Source organism: Vitis riparia, chromosome 6 (assembly GCF_004353265.1).
Source record: "Vitis riparia cultivar Riparia Gloire de Montpellier isolate 1030 chromosome 6, EGFV_Vit.rip_1.0, whole genome shotgun sequence".
Classification (NCBI taxonomy): Eukaryota; Viridiplantae; Streptophyta; class Magnoliopsida; order Vitales; family Vitaceae; genus Vitis; species Vitis riparia.
Genome location: NC_048436.1, coordinates 22576642 through 22597526, shown reverse-complemented (window position 1 = coordinate 22597526; position 20885 = coordinate 22576642). Strand labels below are relative to the sequence as shown.

At 32.6% G+C, this 20885-nt stretch overlaps 1 pseudogene; it reads left to right on the top strand.

The window, feature by feature from the left end:
* Positions 1-13921: 13921 nt before the first annotated feature.
* Positions 13922-19499, top strand: LOC117916701 (annotated as a pseudogene).
* The last annotated feature ends 1386 nt before the right edge of the window (positions 19500-20885 follow it).

Sequence of the window (20885 nt, the reverse complement as noted above, 5' to 3'; positions counted from 1 at the left end):
ACACCTATACATCCTACATCGGACTCTGTTATACCTGCACCCATCTTATCAGAGCCTTACATCTTTTGAGCCTACATATTTCATCATCTTACTTGACTTTATCCCTTTCTCTTGATCAGAGGAAGATGTAGACTAGTCTTGAGCTTTCTGGTTGAGTTTTCACATGCCTTTGGACATTAGGTTCAACATCTCTCATGATGGTAGGACCTATTAGATTGTTGATGCACTTGTGATGATGTACTCATATTGATAGTTGATATGTCGTGTCTTGATTTGCTTACATTTCAGACTTAGAGTCTTGTTTAACATTTGTTTGGGCCATTATTTTAGTTTTGCTTGGTCAGCGTAGTATCGATGATGTTTGGTCTTGTTTTAGCATGTGTTTATTGAGGTTCTGTATGTGTTTTTCATTGCATCATCATTGAGCATATCCCAGAGTATCTTGTTTGGTGACATTCTATGTCTTATGTTGGTTACTATCTTACACTGGGGCATACCCCCATCTTTCAGTTCATCGGATGTTTTGCAAATTTTTCTAACTACTTAATCTACTTCTTGATCTTTATGGGTCGTCACACTAGGGCATACCCCCATCCTTGAGTTCATCAGACCTTTTGAGGACTTTCTCACTACTCAGTCTATTTCTTGATCTTTGCGAGTCGTCATATTGGGACATCCCCCCTTTAGCGCTTTTCTACTGGGGCATACCCCCTCTCTTTGGGTTTACCGTGTCTCGTGTTGATTTCATGGTTATCAGACCCATTTGTCGATCTTTATGAGTTATCACCTAGGGCATCCCCCTACCATCATCTTATTTAAGGCATCCCCCTATTGTCATCTTATTTAAGGCATCCCCCTATTGTCATCTTGTTTAGGGCATCTCCCTTCCGTCAGTTTGTTTAGGGCATCCCCCTTTGTTTCGGTTTTTCACCACCATAGATTAGACATCTATGAGCTTTGATCAGTTTTTCACCATCATAGATTTTCATCTATGAGCATTTGTTTCAAATTCACCACCATAGATCAGACATCTATGGGCTTTGATCAGTTTTTCACCCTCATAGATTTTCATCTATGAGCATTTGTTTCAGATTCACCACCATAGATCAGACATCTATGGGCTTTGATTAGTTTTTCACCCTCATAGATTTTCATCTATGAGCATTTGTTTCAGATATTTCACCACCATGGATTTTCATCCTTGGGCTTTCAGATTCACCACCATAGATCGGGCATCTATGGGCATTTCAGTTATTTCACCACCATGGGTTCTCATCCTTGGGCTTTTGAGATTATCACCGCCATGGATCTTCATCCTTGGGCTTTTGAGATTATCACCACCATGGATTTTCATCCTTGGGCTTTCGAGATTTTCACCACCATGGATTTTCATCCTTGGGCTTTTGAGAGTTTCACCACCATAGATCGGCATCTATGGGCATTTTTATTGTATCACCACCATAGGTCTTCACCTATGGGCCTTCTAGTTTAGTGTTTAGAGTTAGCTTTTTGGTTTGGCTTCCAGAGCCATTATTTTTCTCAGTTTAGCATTTAGAGTTAGCTTTTTGGTTTGGCTTCCAGAGTTATTATTTTCCCAGTTTAGCATGTTAGAGTTAGTTTTTTTTGTTTGGCTTCCAGAGTCATTTTTCTTCTAGTTTAGCGTTTAGAGTTAGCTTTTTGGTTTGGCTTCCAAAACTATTATTTTTCCAGTTTAGCATGTTAGAGTTAGTTTTTTTTTTGTTTGGCTTCCAGAGCCATTTTTCTTCTAGTTTAGCGTTTAGAGTTAGCTTTTTGGTTTGGCTTCCAGAGCTATTATTTTTTCAGTTTGGTGTTTAGAGTCAATCTCGTCATTCAGAGTCATAGCTCCTAGCATTCATATTCACTGGCATTGCACATCTCACCTTCAGGGTTTTGCATTCGTCCTCGATTTTCCTCGCTTCGTTACTCGGCGCTTATCACATATTCATCTCGTAGTCCACATAGGGTGGTCTCCTTTGGACATGTTCTTGTACGAATTCCAGGGTGGTTTGACCGTTACTCATCTTTGATATGGTTTTTCGAGTCATTTTTGGAGACGTCTTAGAGGGAGCCTAGGTCCTTAGTGTAGCTTCAGAGGCGCTTTAAGACATCATTTTTCCTTTTAGGATTAGAGCTTTTATGTTCGTTTGTTGGCCTGAGGGACTTTGCGGTTCACTCGTGTCCCTATGGAGGTCTCCTTGGTTCTTTGGTAGAGTTCACTTCATTCCACTCACTATTCACACTTTCTTTTCATTCCAGTGTTCATATTCCTTACACTCGTGAACTCTACCGAAGAGAGGCATATTTGTAGACCCCCATTTGGGGCTCATTTTTCAGCAGCTCAATTTTGCCAAGTGTCACTATCCCGGTGGCCACATGTCGCCTCCTGGTTGGTTGTTGTGGAATCAGCTTAGTGGAGTTGATGGACGAATGAGAAAGCGACACCTGTTGGAGAATATTCAGAAGAGCTGTTGAGCTGTTAGAGTGAAGTTTGGTTATTTTTTTGAAAGTGTGAGGGGGACCCCCCTCTCTTACCATGAATCCCGGCCAGATGGGATGGGCAGCCAGGAAGCTGAGGGCTTGATGCCGACTGCAGCAGGCGTGCAGCAGTAGGGAGAGTAGTTGGGCAAGCCATGCTTGCTAACCAATGAACAGGGCAGAAGAGTGGATTGCAAGGAAAGACAGGAAAAAGAAAAGAAATGAGGGGATCGTTTAGAGGAATGGCGGGGGAGAGAAAGAGATGAGGAGTAAGGGGAAAACATTTTTTTGGAGAGAGAGGAGAAGAATCAATCAGGTTTGATGATCTCTTACTTTATCTTATCTTATTTTTCGAGAATCACCTTACGTTCCTTGCTGATATTCAGATGATTGCTTTGATTACCTAAAGAAAAAAACTTGTTTCTGACTTTTGTTTATTTGATCTTGGTTTTCTCCCGTATGAGCTGCATGTTGGATATATTTTGTGTTTGAGTGTTAAGTTCATTGAAATCCTCCCACCAGGCTCTTTTGAAAGCTCTTTTGGTCTTCGTGATGCAGAGCTTGGTTTTAGTGGTATTATCTCCCCTTATACATTGCTCTGTTCTTCTTTTTTTTTTGTTCTTTTTCTTTTTCTTCGTTTTTCCCCTCTATTCTTGGCATTTTCTGGAGAGGAGATTCGTTAGGTTGAGGGTGAAGCAAAGTAGCAAACTGCCTGGGTATATTTTGCAGAGTGAGCAGAGAAAGAGCTTGTTAGTTCAATTCAGTTTAACTTGTCTAAGCAAAGGCTTCATGTTCCCATGATGAATAACACAGTTACCACATGCCTACGCCTTCTTCACTGTTCGCGTCAGCCATACCCATTTACTCACTCAAGCTTGCAGGAATCAAGATCCTCCACCACACCCATTTTCCTCTCATTCATTCTCCATCCCACTCCCTCACTTACATGGAGTCTCATGAGTGCATGCTATCCTTCACTCATTCACATACTCATTAAAACCACTCACCCAAGCCTCCATATCCATATAACCCACCAAACCCATTTCTCTCTCTAAACTTTCACCTACCTGTGGGATCCTCCCTAAAAAAATGCCACGTGGCTCTCTCCCTTGCACACGCAAACGGTCCCCCTTTGCGACGCGCGGCATAGCTCATTCCACCCAGGTAAGAATTCTGTTCGACCGACGTTCCACCTTCTCCGGATGTCTCACATCCGGAATTCTGTCCGGCCGACATTCCACCCTCTCCAGATGTCTCACATCCAGAATCCTGTCCGGCCGACATTCCACCTTCTCCGGATGTCTCACATCCGGAATCTTGTTCGGCCGACATTCCACCCTCTCCGGATGTCTCACATTCGGAATCCTGTCCGGCCGACATTCCACCTTCTCCGGGTGTCTCACATCCGGAATTCTGTTCGGCCGACGTTCAACCTTCTCCGGATGTCTCACATCCGGAATTCTGTCCGACCGACGTTCAACTTCCTTCGGATATCTCACATCCGGAATTCTGTCTGGCCAACGTTCCACCTTCTCCGGATATTTCACATCCAGTGCTTGACGCCGGATGGGAGAGGAGGGCGATTCAACTTCCCCGGTCAGACATGTCCGGATCCATTTCCGCCCACAATAAAAAGCAAACTCCGATAATACTGACGACCAAGTCTCCTGAACTGTCACTCTCTTTATGTTTCATCCTTATTTGTTTTTCTTATGAATAATCTCTCATACTCCTGTTTCTTACATCTTTTTCAAATTCAAGCTTTTAAATAGTTTTCCAATCTCTAAACCCTTTCAATAATTGTAGCTTTTTTAAATTCTCATCCTTAGGGTTTCAGGTCCTAAAAATCACATTTTTAATAAAAATTGGTTGCCACTTTCTTTCTGGCAAGCCATTTTCACACCTCCTCTATTTTAAAAATGTTTTGACATAAGCAAAGAATCAAATTTTGTAATTCTGAGTAATGGAATTTACGGATTTGGTCCATGCAAAATATAATCGGGCTTTGGTGGGGGCCCCACATACATGATCTTATGATCGATTGATTGATCTGATTGATTGACTTGGTTATCATACATGATTTATTTATCCTGCTCTCTGACATGCATGCTATTATTCCTTAATCGTGCACTAACCCTCTCTCTTGATAGCGCATGGTGGCTCGTCACCCAGGTACATATTTATTCCCATTCTAGTCTTTCTATATTCTTGCTTTGATTCTCATATGTGCATGATAGTTCAGGGTATTCATTGTTTTCCTCATCAATTGCTACGTCAGCTTCATTTTATTAGTAGAGACCCGACTTTAGGGACTTAGAGGGGTGCTACGGTCTTTACCGTACCTTCCTAATAAGTAACCTGACCCCCGAACCCGATCCGGTTTTTCACAGGCCACCTTTTCCAAAACAAGGAGTCACACTTAGGGTTTTTCTTTCTTATTTTGTTTACCCTTTAAAAATAAAACAAAAATAAGTGGCGACTCCAAGTCATTTTTCTTAATCGATAAAGATCATTTTTCGAAAACAAAAATCAAGCTCGCCATCGAGTGGGAAACGCATGAGCCGAAATGCGGGGTCCACAATTTGTTATGTTAATTTAAAAATACAAAAAAACTTATTCCATGGTATCCAAACATGAAAGGTCAAATCCTACAAATATCCGACCTTAGTGTGTTGAACATTAAGGATGAAGATGCATGTGTATTTTTTTTTTTTTTAGGGATAATAGATTAAAAGGGATGATATCATCCCTACTTTGGAAACTAACCCTTCATATTTTTTCAACTTCAAAAATATTCATTTTGGACAAAAATACCCTCTTTTTTTTTTTTTTTTTTTACAAGAATAACTTTTTTTTTTAAACACACATGTAAATAGTGAAAGTGTTGAAGGATATTTATATCAAAAATAAATTATTCTTCAAGTTCAAAAATAAGATCTTTTCATCCCTTTTAATCAATGAATCCTTTTTTTTAAGTATAATTTGACTATTTCATCATAGGACATTTTTGTCCTAAAAATTTCATCATTTAGATGGATGTAAAGAAAAATTCCATTGATGCAAGTATAATTTATTTTACTTTAAATCTATTTTTTATTTTCTCTTCTTTCATTTTTTTTTCTTCTACTTTTTCTTTCTATTATATTTCCTTCTTATTTTACCTCAAATTTTCTAGAAATCTATCATAACCCTTAATAAAAGGAAAGGAAAGTCAAAGAAATTTTATTTTTCTTGCTCATGATGCCCAAGTTATGAATGGGCCGTCCCCGAGGCCCAATTTATAAATAATAAGGTCCTCTTCTGCAAATCTCCCCTCACGCATCCTCTTCTAATTTCTTCATGTGAGATGACTTCTCTCAACAATACCATACATTTTACAATTAAGTATTAAGTAGTTCACGTTTATATCCAATGCAAAAAAAAATTAAATATTAAAAACTGAAATATATTTTCATAAATTTCATTTTAAAATAATTAGTTATTTTTAGTTTAAGTTTTAAAATTATTATAAAAAAAATCATGCTTAAGGATTCAATATTTTTTTTAATTAAAATTATTACTTAATTTTTTCATTTTTCAAAACTCATTCATGTTATAATTTTTAATTTATCGTCCTTATCGTATAAATATAAATGTAGGACAAATGAGCTTATTACTAAATATCATTGAAGAAAAATATGTAAATTTATTAATTAAATTTTTTTTATATCTACCAAACAATCTTAAAAATTAAATAATTAATTTTTATGTCAGTAATGAGAACATAATTTAATCTAAAATTACTTTATCCATATGGAGTAATAGTTGATGAAATTAACCCTTAAAAATAATCTTGACTTTTTTGCAATAAAAAAGATTCTAAAAGGTATATGAAAATTATTTTTAAAAGAAATGTAAGAGTTAGTTATAATAAAAATTGTACTAGAGAGCTGGTTATGGGATAAGTAGTAGAGAGTGTGTTGTAGGCAAGGATGAAAGTGTCGCAATATATCTGCAGTAAGTGGGAGAGAAATTCCGGCTCGGCTCAGCTCAGCAATTTTTCACCAGCAGATCAATATTTTACCAATATTTCTACATTTTACCCATATTTTGGAGGTTTTGACCAAAATACTTCTTCATAAGAAAAGAATACCTAGTTTACATCTATTTAAAAAATATTGTTCATTCTAGTTCCTTTCATACACGTCCATATCCACATATATTGTTTTACATGAACTTTTTTTAGAATAAATGTTGCTACCAGATTTTGAGTTCCAAATTGTCATGTGAATTTATTGATTTTTGTTTCATGCCTTATTTTAAATATTTGTATGTCTTCTATCTTACTTCATACTAGTCATTTCTTATCTCTCAAGCTAATGATATCATCATCTTGTCTTTCCTCATGTTCCATGAAGCTTGACTCTCACTTTCGCATTTAACACTTCTCGAATTTTTCACATTCACATTTTAAAACAATTTTTCAACTTGCACCATTTTTCTTTCCTTAAACCTTAGATAAATCTCAAAATAAAAGTTAAACTCATGGCTAGAGCTTGCTTTGGGTCAAGTAAGATGATTTAAGTGTTTTATGGTATATAACATATATATATGTTATTGGAACACATATTTTGGCTCCAATTAATAAACAAATTCTCACACTAGAGTCGGGGTTCTACTTTAATATAATTTATAATGACTCAATCTCAATCATGAAGATATTGTCCACTCTAAATCCAATGGTTTCTCACTATTTTAAAATGTATCAACAAAGTTAAGAAGAATTCATACATATATAATGTCAATAACTTTTTTCTCTATCTAATGTGGGATATTACAATATACCATTTGTGACAATCTATTATTAACCATACATTGTAAAACCGTGAAGTTCTTTAGGTGTAGAATTGACAATATAACATATCATTACATCATGTCCTAAAGATCAATCACCACCATCAAAGCCACAAAAACATGATAACAAGAATTTATGGTATAGATGGAAAGGGATAGAGATAGGAATTGGATACCCGCTTTGTTTCATACTACAACTAGTAATCATCTTCTATGTTGGCTATTTTAGTCTAACCACATTCAAACAACCATCATCGTAGTCATAGTCACCCATGGTACCACTTAATTAAGCAATGGATTTGAACTAGAATAGTCCACCTCTTCACAAAATTTTCTATCTATGGTGACAACTTTGGATCCTAGGATGATGAAGGCCTTTGGTTAAAGTATAAGCATTGTATTAGCAAGCAACTTTCTTAGTGAAATGTATTGAATTTCCTATTTTAATTTCTTTGTTTGTGATGTGATGGTAGTTAAGCATTTTTCATGCCAATGAACTTCATGAAAGTATCATGGTCTTTGTTAGTAGAACCATTTTTTTGAAAGACGAATAAGCATATCAAAGGAAGAAGTAGGCCCCATTTATCAGAAAATTAAAGTTCAAAAACCGGCTGTTTCAATCCCATGTGGACACGCATTCCAATTGAATTCTAACCCCAACCCCAACCCCAACCCCAAGGTAAGAGCATGCTTTTCAATTCTACCAAAGGATACCACACTTCCTTTTTGACTTGGAAAAGTAAACACCACCACCATAGGACAATTTCTTTTCCTCAGCCTCACGCCAAGGTAAGCCTTCCTAAAAGTCTCTATTTGACACGGCTCCTCCCTCTACCGCTGAATTGCAGGATTTTTCTCAATAGTACGGTAATTTAAAAAAGTTATGCTTAAATTACTGTAGTAGAAGAAGTTATTACAAATATACGGTAGTTTTTGCCACCTAGGAAAGAGGATTTGCCACTTAGGAGAGAGGAGAGAGGAGAGAGGTTCAGCGGATTTTTTTTTTTTAAACCAAAATCATCTTTTCAAATTTCAAAGGGAAATCGTCTTTTCAAAAGACGAGTTCCATGAAAAAAAAAATTAGTATTTAAAAAAATTCCCCATTTACAAGGGAACTCGTCTCTTGAAGAGACGAGTTCCTTGAAAAAAAAATATTTTTTTTTTAAAAAAATCCCAAATTATTATTTAAAAAAAAAACAACAATTCCTCGAGGGAAAGAGACGAGTTCCCATGGGAAAGTTCCTTAAAAAAAATATATATTTTTTTTAAAAAAATCCCAAATTATTATTATTTTTTTAAAAACAACAATTCCTCGAGGGAACTCGTCTCTTGAAGAGACGAGTTCCCATGGGAAAAAAAAAATATATTTTTTTTTTTAAAAAAATTCCCAAATTAAAAAAAAAAAAAAAAAAAAACAATTCCACATGAAGAGACGAGTTCCCATGGGAAAATTTTTTTAAAAAAAATATTTTTTTTTTTTATAAAAAGGTTCCCAAATTAAAAATAATAATAAAAAAAAAAACAATTCCACAAGGGAACTCGTCTCTTGAAGAGACGAGTTCCAAAAAATACCCAAATAAAAAAATAAAAAAAAAATTCTTCAAGAAACGAGTTCCCATGTGAAATTTTTTTTTATTTTTTTATAAAAAAATTCCCAAAAAAAAAAAAAACAATTCCACAAGGGAACTCGTCTCTTCAAGAGACGAGTTCCCATGGGAAAAAAAAATACCCAAATTAAAAAAAAAAAAAAAAAAAAAAAACAATTCCTCAAGGGAACTCGTCTCTTCAAGAGACGAGTTCCCATGGGAAAATTTTTTTTTTTTTTTTTAAATATTTTTTTTATAAAAAAATTCACAAATTAAAAAAAAAAAAAAAAAAAAAAAACAATTCCACAAGGGAACTCGTCTCTTCAAGAGACGAGTTCCCATGGGAAAAAAAAATACCCAAATTAAAAAAAAAAAAAAAAAAAAAACAATTCTTCAAGGGAACTCGTCTCTTAAAGAGACGGGAGTTACCATGAAAAAAAAATATTTCAAAGTTCCCATGAAAAAAAATTAATATTTTTTTAAAAAAAAATCTTCAAGGGAATTCGTATAGACGAGTTATCGTGAAAAAAAAAAATTTAAATCTCAAATTAAAAATATATATTTTCAATGTCATTAAAGCACATGTAATGGCTTGTTCTGCTCCAAAAATAAAATTATTTCAAACAAAAATTAGATTTTTAGTACATGAAATTTTTCAAGGAAAAACAAAACCGATTCAAAGTTCAAAAGATGAAATAAAAGATAAAAAACAATTGCAAAGATTTTTAGGTTGTTTAAATTATGTTTTTTATTACTTCAAAGATTTGAGAATGAACCCTTATATAAAATACTTAGAAAAATACACCTGCATGGACTGAGCATCAAAAGTCACATCAAATGTCATGAATAGTAGTGAATGGTAGAATTTGTCTACTTTCTACTACTTTGCAAGCAACGTGGAGGATGGGAAAGTAAAGTGAATTTTTCTCTTTTCAAGTCTTTAACAAAGAAAAGAAATTCTCCCTCTGCAGACTTCAGTACCCACTGTCTCTACACGTGATGGATTTCAAACTTTTTCAAGATTGCAGATTCAATAGAATTTCAAGTCTGAATCCTCGCCTATAAATAGCCTCAACTTTCTTCATCAACAGAGAAGAGAGCTTCAAGAGCAGAAAAAGAGCAGAAAAAATTTAGAGAGTGCAAAATTTTGAGAGTTCAAAAAAGTTTCTCTTGTAATTTTCTTTAAAAAAATATATATTTTTTTTCCATGGGAACTCGTCTATTGAAGAGACGAGTTCCCTTGAGGAATTGTTTTTTTTTTTTTTTTTTTAATTTAGGAATTTTTTTAAAAAAATTTTCCCATGGGGAACTCATCTCTTCAAGAGACGAGTTCCCCTTGTGGAATTGTTTTTTTTTTTTTTTTTTAATTTGGGAATTTTTTTTAAAAAAAATATATATTTTTTTTTAAAAAAATTTTTTCCCATCGGAAACTCGTCTCTTGAAGAGACGAGTTCCCCTTGTGGAATTGTTTTTTTTTTTTTTTTTTTTTTTTTTTAAATTTAGGAATTTTTTTAAAAAAAAAATTTAAAAAAAAAAAATTCCCATGGGGAACTCGTCTCTTGAAGAGACGAGTTCCCCTTGTGGAATTGTCTTTTTGTTTTTTTTTTTTTTTTTAATTTGGGAATTTTTTTTTTTTTAAAAAAAAATTTTCCCATGGGAAACTCGTCTCTTCAAGAGACGAGTTCCCCTTGTGGAATTATTATTATTATTATTATTATTTTAATTTAGGAATTTTTTTTTTTTAAAAAAAATTTTCCCATGAGAAACTCGTCTCTTGAAAAGATGAGTTCCCCTTGTGGAATTGTTTTTTTTTTTTTAATTTGGGAATTTTTTTAAAAAAAATATTTTTTTAAAAAAAAAATTTCCCATGGGAAACTTGTCTCTTGAATTTCCCTTGTGGAATTTTTTTTTTTTTTAAGGAATTTTTTTTTAAATATATACCTTGAGGAATTTTTTTTTTATATATATATTTTTTTTCATGGAACTCGTCTCTTCAAGATACGAGTTCCCTTGTAAATGGGGAATTTTTTTAAATACTATTTTTTTTTTTTCATGGAACTCGTCTCTTCAAGAGTCGATTTCCCTTTGACGAAATTTGAAAAGATGATTTTGGTTTAAAAAAAAAATTATCCGTTAAACCTCTCTCTTCTCTCCTAAGTGGCAAATCCTCTTTCCTAGGTGGCAAAAACTACCGTATATTTGTAATAACTTCTTCTACTACAGTAATTTAAGCATAACTTTTTTAAGTTACCGTACTATTGAGAAAAATCCCTGAATTGCAACATCAATCTAGAAATATTATAAATTGAAAGAATTTTTAAGATATTTTAATATTAATAGTTATATATACATATACACATAAAAAAAAATCTCCGTCCATAAAATATATGAGTGCAAAATTGAAACCATCAAAAAAATCGAACAATCAATCAAATTCATCAAAACATGTTCAATTGATTCAATTTTCAACAACTACTAAGGTCGATTCAATCTATAAACCATAAAAGTCGACTTAATTGATTCGATTTTTATTTTCCTGATATTTTATTTGATAAAAGTTGAACCAAATTAATATTTTAGAATTTATATTTCTTGTGATTAATAATTGTTAGAGGATGAAAGAGGTTTTTAAATATTTATTACTATATATTTTTGTAAGCTTTATTGAAATATTTTATTTTTATCAAGTTATAGTCATATAAATGTCTAAATACATTCATTATATTTTGGGTTAAAGTTATAGTCATATAAATGCCACACCCAACCCCATTAATTTCCACGACAAAATAATTATTTTTATGTTAAATATTTCTTCTACTTTCAAATATAATTATTTTAATTGCATAAGAAGTTTGATAAATATCAAATTATGCACCATTTCTCTAAATAATCATCTCATATTTGCTAATCATTTAAGACTGTATTTTGTGTTTTCAAAAAATAAATCAAATTATATTTTACAAATGATTTTTTGATTATATGGCAAAATCTTCTAACAATTCATAAAATACCAAATTTTCATTTTTCACCATTTTTAATTTTATTTTCCAAAACTTAAATTCCATGTTTTCAACAAAGCTAATTAAATAAATTCATTGTTTAATTTTCAATTATTATATCAAACATGTTTTCACTAATTTCTCATTTTCAAAAAATGTTATTTTCATATATCAAGTAGATTTTCAAATCTCGAAAATTGGTAAAAAAAAAATTAGTAAATAATTTTTAAATCCGCTATCAACTATAACCTTACTTTTTTTCAAACTCTTTTTTAATCAAAAACTAGTTAAATTTTCAATGAATTAATTATTTTGGTTTTCAATAAAAGATGCAAAAAAAAAAAAAAAAAAAAAATGTTTGAACATCCTAACTAAGAAATTGGAACCATAAAATGTTATGTCAAAAATTGTTCTTACTAATTATTGTAGGGACCCATCCCTGATGACACGTGGCACACGTCCCCTGACGATACATGGCACGTAATCCTATCCGGAGCATCTACATCCGGATCTCCCAAGAGTACACGTGGCGCGTTCTCCTATCCGGACCCCCTGAAATAAAGAGCACACGGAACTCGCAAAACATCCTATCCGGACCACCGCCATTACTCATCCGGCGACCTTTCATATTCCACCCGGATATGTTCATCTGGATCACTGGTCAAACCAAGCATGCCTCACTACGTCATTCTGACATCCTGTCACAAATCATATTCCGATGCCTGCAGAGCGAAAAGACAGAAGTGACAGCAAGTCACTTCCCACGATCTCTGACAACCGTTCGTAGGATGAGGATGTCCCTGCCACCACCTAGTGGCATCATGGTAAACCAAAAAGCCTTCCATCATTTATGGAGGAGAGAGAGTCTCTAAATGATATATATATATGAACCTTCGTGCAAAGAGAAGGTAAGCTTTTCAATACCTAGTAAAAGGCCAACTGTGTCATCTGCTCTTATCTCTCTTCTCATGGCTGACAAAACCATCGGAGGGTGCGTCCGGACACCCTGTCCGGACGCCTTTTGCAGGAACAGCTGAATCAGGAATTTACATTGGTTGAGATCGTATGTTCATTCATTGGGCAACTACGTGGATCATTGAGAATACGAGGCCTCAACAATTATAATAAAGAGTGTTGTGGTATCATCATTTTAAGAAAATATGTATATTAAATATTATATAACATGATATATTTATTATTTATAATTATCTTCGAGAAAGTCAAAGTCGGATGCTACAAATATCTTTGTCATCTCTTTAATTTCCACCAAACTTTTTCTTCATCTTGACTGACAGTCATGAATGATAATGGACATTTCACAGCTTGCAAGGAACAAGAAAGCAAAAACTTTCCCATGAAAAAAAAAAAACACGGGTGTTTTAATGTCCATATTTCTTCCTTTTTCACACACAACTCAATTAATTTATCTAAAAAATTTTAGTAAACATAACAAGAAATTATTTAGTAGCATAAGGTTGGAAGCATATATAAAAGCGACATAATTTGAATATTTATAGTACTAGAAATAAATTGAATCTAAAATTTAACGAATTAATTATTCTACTTTTACTTTAAAATATCAAAAGAAAAAAAAAATCCTTCCTAACCTGAAACTTGGAACCATCAAATATTATTCCTAACTAATTGTAACAAAAAAAATGCAGCATACATAAAATTTTCATGAAATGAACATAATAAAATATGAGTCCAAAGATGGATACTCGTATCAAATGTTACATTAATTAAAATCTTATTGTTAATATTGTCTTACATTTGGTTATATATTTTAAATATTATTTTTTATTTCTTTTGTTTTTATAGAGATTTAATACTTTGGATCACACATTTGATATTATATAAATTGAAAACATGACTTTAAAAGCCTAGCATTAGAAGTCAACTCAAAAGTCACCTAGCATTCCAAGCCAATGGGCTGTGCCATGTCTTTATATTCATCACCGTAATCATATGCTTACTGTCACCTCCATTAATTCACCGGCAAAGAAAGTAAGAAACTCATCCATGGCGAGGCCATGCCCACTGCTTTCCTTCTTAAGCTTTTTCTTCTTCTTCTTCTTGCCTTGTCTATCTTGTCCTGAAGACCAAAAGCAAGCTCTGCTCCAGTTTAAGTCCTCCATCCTTGCTGCTACTACTTCATTCAACAGTTCCAATTTTCTGTTGCAGTCATGGAATTCAAGTTCAAGTTGTTGTCGATGGTCGTGGGTTGACTGCAATGATTCTCCAAATTCAACTTCAAGGGTTGTCATTTCTCTCAATCTAATGGGCGGCCTTGCTATTTATCCGTCTCCAGAGCCCCCGCTGCCGTCCACTATCTTGGCACCCATTTTTCACATCAGAAGCTTGGAGGAGCTTGGCATCACAGACACCAACATACAAGGTGAAATCCCGGCAGTTGGATTTGCTAATCTCAGCAATTTGGTTGGTCTATATATGACAGGGAATAACTTCAGTGGATCAATTCCTCCTCAGCTCTTTCACTTACCACTTCTTCAGGATCTCTCTTTGGATGGTAATTCTCTTAGTGGAAAAATCCCTGAAGAAATTGGAAACCTCTCAAGGTTGCAGGAATTATTCCTCTCAGGTAACAGATTCTCAGATGGCATGTTTCTTTCAATTTTGTCTTTGAAGGGGTACTTAGAATTATTGGACTTGAGTCACAATGATTTATCCATGGAAATACCCAAAGAGATTAGGAATTTACCCAACATCTCCGGGGTTGAACAAATCATGCATATCAGACCCTAATTTTACACAAATCATAATAGTCAAGAATTTTATAATGATCTGATTTTCTTAGTTTTATTATTGAGGAAAAAAATAAAATCGATAGGGAATTTTTTAAGAGACCAAAACAATAAGCATAGTAAAAAATAGAAATTATGTTTCTCTCCCTTAACCCTTTCACTCTTTAAGTTTTTTTTTTTTTATACATATTATTGATGGAATAGAACACTTATCTTGTAAATTGGAGATAGAACTACTTTTTTTTTATAAAATTAGAAGTGCACTTTTCATTAAAGTACCTTCAATTTAAGAAACTAGCTAACTTCTCAAAAAATGACCAATAGGATTTTAACTTTATTATCTATTAAATCATAATATTTACTTTCATATTTGAATAAATATTACATAATGATATACATGGGGCCACATAAAATTCTTATATTCTCCCACTTGGCCCATGTGATATTCTTTCATGACTTAATAAATAAAACATAATGCCTAAAACATGAAACCAAAACACTCTTATTTGATCACATCATAAATTATAATTATAATTAACTAATGAGAATCCTGACGATTGTACATCACTATTTCAATATAGTCCCTCCCATGTACTACACAATTAACTCCCATTTAACATGACTTGTAAATGAGAAGTAAAATAATAATCCATAATAATGTCTTTGTCAAAGACTTTCCTTTTCACATTAATCTGTTTGCAATTATGTATACAAAACAAATATGAGGAAATTTCATAAACGTATAATAAAGCTCTAGAGTATTTGAAAAATAATCATCATCGTGTGATCAATATTGTAATGTGTCTAAGGTGATGTTTGTTTTTTGACTAAATAAAAAAAGTCAAAATATTTGACTTTTTCTATTAAGATAAAAGTAATTTGTTGACATCGTCCAATATAACTTAATTGAACATATTGATAACAAGTTCATTTTAGTTATATTGAATGATGTCAACAGACTGCTTTTAACTTAATAGAAAAAACCAAAATATTTGGTTTTTTCTATTAAATTAAAAAACAAACACCAACTAAGACTCATAATTTCCTCGTGGTATTCAATATCTTAGTAGCATTTCTTTCATCATTAGGTCTTCAACCATAACATGCAATCAATTAATTTAACACTCTTGTCTTTTAATTATCTCATCATATAAATAAAACCTTAACCTTATATCCCAATGATCATAAAATATTTGTTGTTGAAAGAAAAGTGACAACATACGGATTGGCAATAAAGTCAACAAATCCAAGTCCTAAAATAATATTCCGCAACCATAATTCATAATTTGTGACACATTATGCCACAATACATATTTGGATAGAAGACGGTCATGTCTTTTCCATAATATTGTTCATTTGCATAATCTTTCACTAATAGGAACAAATAACAAAAGTAGACTTTCAACTATCATTCAACATAATTAAATCTAAAATTAAATAAAAAGGATGCAACATTAAGCTTCCTCTCTCATAACACTTTCAATCCATCAAATATCTCAAAAACCTTTAAATATATATACTTTGTGAGACAATCTAACAATTCATGTAACTTCACATAGGATTTGTTATCTCATCACATAATATTGTCTCTTTTATATATTTTACCATTAAATTTTGAGATTTTATTTCACAATCTAATGCAATAAATAGAAATGCAATAATAACTAACAAGACATTACCAATATAAAAAATAAGTCTTATCCTATTGATCTTTGGATATATTCACTAAATGATAGTGATTTTCTTAAATCCAAAGAACATTATGATATCATAAAGTTTAAGATATTACAAAGGAATATTAAAATTTGTATATCGAAATTGACTTTCAATAGTAGTTTTAATTGACAACTACAAGTTCATATCTTAAATTTAATCATTAAATATGAGCCACTTAATAAAAATATGATATTCTCCCACTTGGCTCACATTTTACTTTGAGAAACAAACTTGAAGTATCAAATAAACTAGAAATCGAACATTTCATGCTAAACTTCTAGCTTGAAAGATCTTATTATGTGGTTATAATACCACATGATTGATACCTGGAATAATGTATATTTTTCCCCTTGTAAATATATATATATATATATATATATATATATATATATATATATAAATTTATGTCATTCCTAATATATAAAAGATCCGACTAACTTCATTAATTTAAGAGTGATTGATCATGTAGTTGTTATTTACTAACTTTAACCTTCGTCAATAGTAAGCAATGTCTTTAAAAGTTATAAAGTTAAAAACAATTTTATTATAACTCTTCAGGTAACCATATTTCAAGGTACTTATCACTCTCGCTAATAATATAAACATTCTTAATAAACCATACATTATCAATCTTAACAATCACTCATAATACTTCGGTTTGGATTATAAATCTTATACCTTTGGGGTAATAAGAAATACTTGACATACTCCAACCAAGTAGCATTGAATTACAATTATACTTTATATAACACAAGTATCAAGTGTATAAATAGTTTAGTAGCAATTATATATAACATTTACCATCTTTAAACATTATTGTCAGAGAACAACATACAAGTTGAAATCCGTTGGGTTTGCTAATTAATCTCAGCAATTTGGTTGGTCTATATATGATAGGGAATAACTTCGGTAGATCAATTCCTCCTCAGCTCTTTCACTTACCACTTCTTCAGTATCTCTTTTTGGATGGTAATTCTCTTAGTGGAAAAGTCCTTGTAGAAATTGGAAACCTCTCAAGTTTGCGGACGTTATCCCTCTCAAGTAACAGATTTTCAGGTGTGCTTCTTTCAGTTTCGTCGAAGGGGGGGTTAGAATTCTTAGACTTGAGTGACAATGATTTATCCACGGAAACACCCACTGAGATTGGGAATTTACCCAACATCTCCACTTTGGCGTTGAGTAACAACCGGTTGACGGGTGGAATCCCCTCATCCATGCAACAACTAAGCAAGTTGGAAAAGCTTTACTTGCAGAACAACTTGCTAACCGGAGAAATTCCATCTTGGTTGTTCCATTTCAAGGGCCTCCGGGATTTGTATCTTGGAGGAAACCGTCTAACTTGGAATGACAGTGTGAAGATAGCACCAAATCCAAGGCCATTTCACTTGTCTCTGAAATCTTGTGGTCTTGTTGGAGAGTTTCCAAAGTGGATTTCTACCCAAACGGGTCTTGATTTCCTGGATTTGAGTAAGAACAAACTCCAAGGAGCACTTCCATAATGGTTTCTTGAAATGAGACTTAATGGTTTAATTCTATCGGATAATGAATTTACAGGCTCTCTTCCTCGTCCTTTCTTCTCGTCTTATTTATGCATGCAAGGAACAATTTCTCTGGGGAGTTGCCTAAAAACATCAAAGATGATGCAATCTTCCTAAGGATTCTTACCTTGAGTGAGAACAACTTTTCCGGGCCTATTCCTCAATCCCTCATCAAAGGTCCCTACCTACAATTATTGGATCTATCTAGAAATAGATTTTCTGGCCCATTCCCAGTTTTCTACCCCGAAGTACAACTAGCTTATATTGATTTCTCTTCCAACGATTTCTCGGGAGAGGTTCCAACAACCTTTCCTAAAGAAACAAGATTTCTTGCATTGGGTGGAAACAAGTTTTCAGGGGGCTTACCTTTGAACTTGACCAACTTGAGCAAGCTTGAATGCCTCGAACTTCAGGACAACAATCTTACAGGTGAGTTGCCAAACTTTCTCTCCCAAATCTCCACTCTACAAGTTTTGAACCTCCGGAATAACTCCTTTCAAGGTTTAATCCCTGAAAGTATTTTCAACCTCAGTAACCTCAGAATTCTTGATGTCTCAAGCAACAACCTCACCGGAGAAATCCCCAAAGAGTCTCGTAACCTTGTTGGAATGATTGAAGCATCAAATTTGCCATCGTCAATCCTTCAGAAAATCGCTTTAGATTTTACTGAAAAATGGTCGAGCCAAGAAGTGGAAGTCTCTCTGGAATTCAGGGACTTGATAGTGAATTGCAAGAACTCAAAGCAAGGTATCTCCAGCGACAACCTTAACATCTACACCTTGTTAGACTTGTCAAATAACCAACTCTCGGGCCAAATTCCAGCCTCGTTGGGCGCTCTTAAGGCCTTGAAGCTACTCAACATCTCTCACATCAAACTCTCCGGGAAGATACCAACAAGTTTTGGTGATTTAGAGAATATAGAGAGTTTGGACATGTCCCACAACAAGCTCTCTGGTTCAATTCCTCAAACCCTTACAAAACTGCAACAACTCACCATTCTAGACATGAGTAACAATTAACTCACAGGTCGAATCCCAGATGGTGGGCAAATGGGCACAATGGTATTGGATCCAAACTACTATGCCAACAACAGTGGATTGTGTGGTATACAAATTCATGTGTCATGTCCTGAAGATGAGCCCCCACCACCGACAAAGCCACAGGAGCATGATCAGAAGGAGCCATGGTTTTTATGGGAAGGTGCATGGATTGGGTACCCAGTTGGCTGCTTGTTAGCAATCGGAATCATATTTCTAACCGGGTATTTTTCCTTACCACCACCTTCAAACCGTCGGCATCACCCATAACGTCCAATCAGGCGATGGAATTAAACCAGAATATTCGATCCAGGGGCGGTCTCCACAAACAGTGAATTTCATGGGATGGCGAAGGCCTTTGGTCAAGTAAAAGTATTTGTGTCAAGCAGACTCAGTTGAATAGTATTAGCAAGTAACTTTGTGAATGAAATGTAAAATAAAAAAGTGAAATAAAGTGGATTTTATATGTAGTTTGATTTTGTTTGATAAGCTAGCGTGCATGTCATTTCATGTATAATGTATATATTTACTTAGGTGGTGTTTGTTTTTTTTTATTTTTTGCTGAAAACAATTTGTTTTCAGAATTTAGGTTGTTTGTTTTTTTATTTTTTCTATTTTTTCATAACTTATTATAAATTTTTTACTAAATAGCAAAAATCGGTGGTGTTAGTTTTTTTACTTAATTCTAAATAGAACCTTAATACTTAATAGTGTTAAATATTAGGTTGTTTATTTTTGTAGTATTTTATTTCTATTAAATATTAAAAAGTAAAAAAAAAACCAATATATTATTTTTTCTATTTAGAAAAAGTCACATATTTTGGCTTTTTCTATTTAGTAAAAAGTTTATAATAAGTCATGAAAAAGTAGAAAAACAAATAACGTAAATTCTAAAACTAAATTACTTTCAGTAAAAAGCCAAAAAAACAAATACCACCAATGTGTAACTTTTTCTAAATAGAAAAAATAACATATTGGTTTTTCTTTATTTTTTAATACTTGATAGAAATAAAATACTACAAAAACAAACAACTTAATATTTAACACTATTAAACATTAAGGTTCTATTTATTATTAAGTAAAAAAACAAATATTACCTTAGTCTTCTATTAAATAATTTATTATTTATGATTATATATATTATACTTGATCTTGAGTAAATTTGTCAAAAGCATAATTGAAGTTCCAAAATTTTAAATGAATTCTTCTATCATATAAAAGTTGATGTACATTCCACATACATCATATATCTCATCATCATTAATTATATATCTCAATTCCTATTCATTTTTTCAAGCTATTTTTGAATATTAATAGTTAAGATTAGAAGAGTTTTATTTATTCAAATTTTTTATTTACTATAAATGAGTGAAATGTGTTTAAAGTAATATATAAAAATAATTTATTTATAATTAAAAAATTATATTTATAGTCATCAAATTTCTTTTCACATCCATCTTAAAATATTAATCTTATTAACATATCCATTTACAAATTTTCAATATATCTAAAACATCATTATTATTATTCTCTTACATTCATCTTCTTCTCATTTTTTTTCTCTCAATTTTTTTCTTCTCAACAATAAACCCCAAGAGAAAACATCTTTTAAGGCTCATTTGTTATGTAAATTTTATAATAATAATAATAAACTTATTATAATAATAGTTGAAAAAGAATTAGGAGGAATTTAGAAATAATTTTAAAATGAGAAATCCTAAAAAATACAAGATAAATAAAAGGAAAAAAGAACTCATTTCATAGTATCCAGACCTGAAAGGTTGAACACTATGTAAATGTTCAACCTTAATGTGTTGGACACCAAGAAGAGAGATGTAGATTGATGCAAATATAATTTATCTTACTTTAAATCTATTTTTTATTTTTTCTACAATTTCTTCTTTTGTACTTTTTC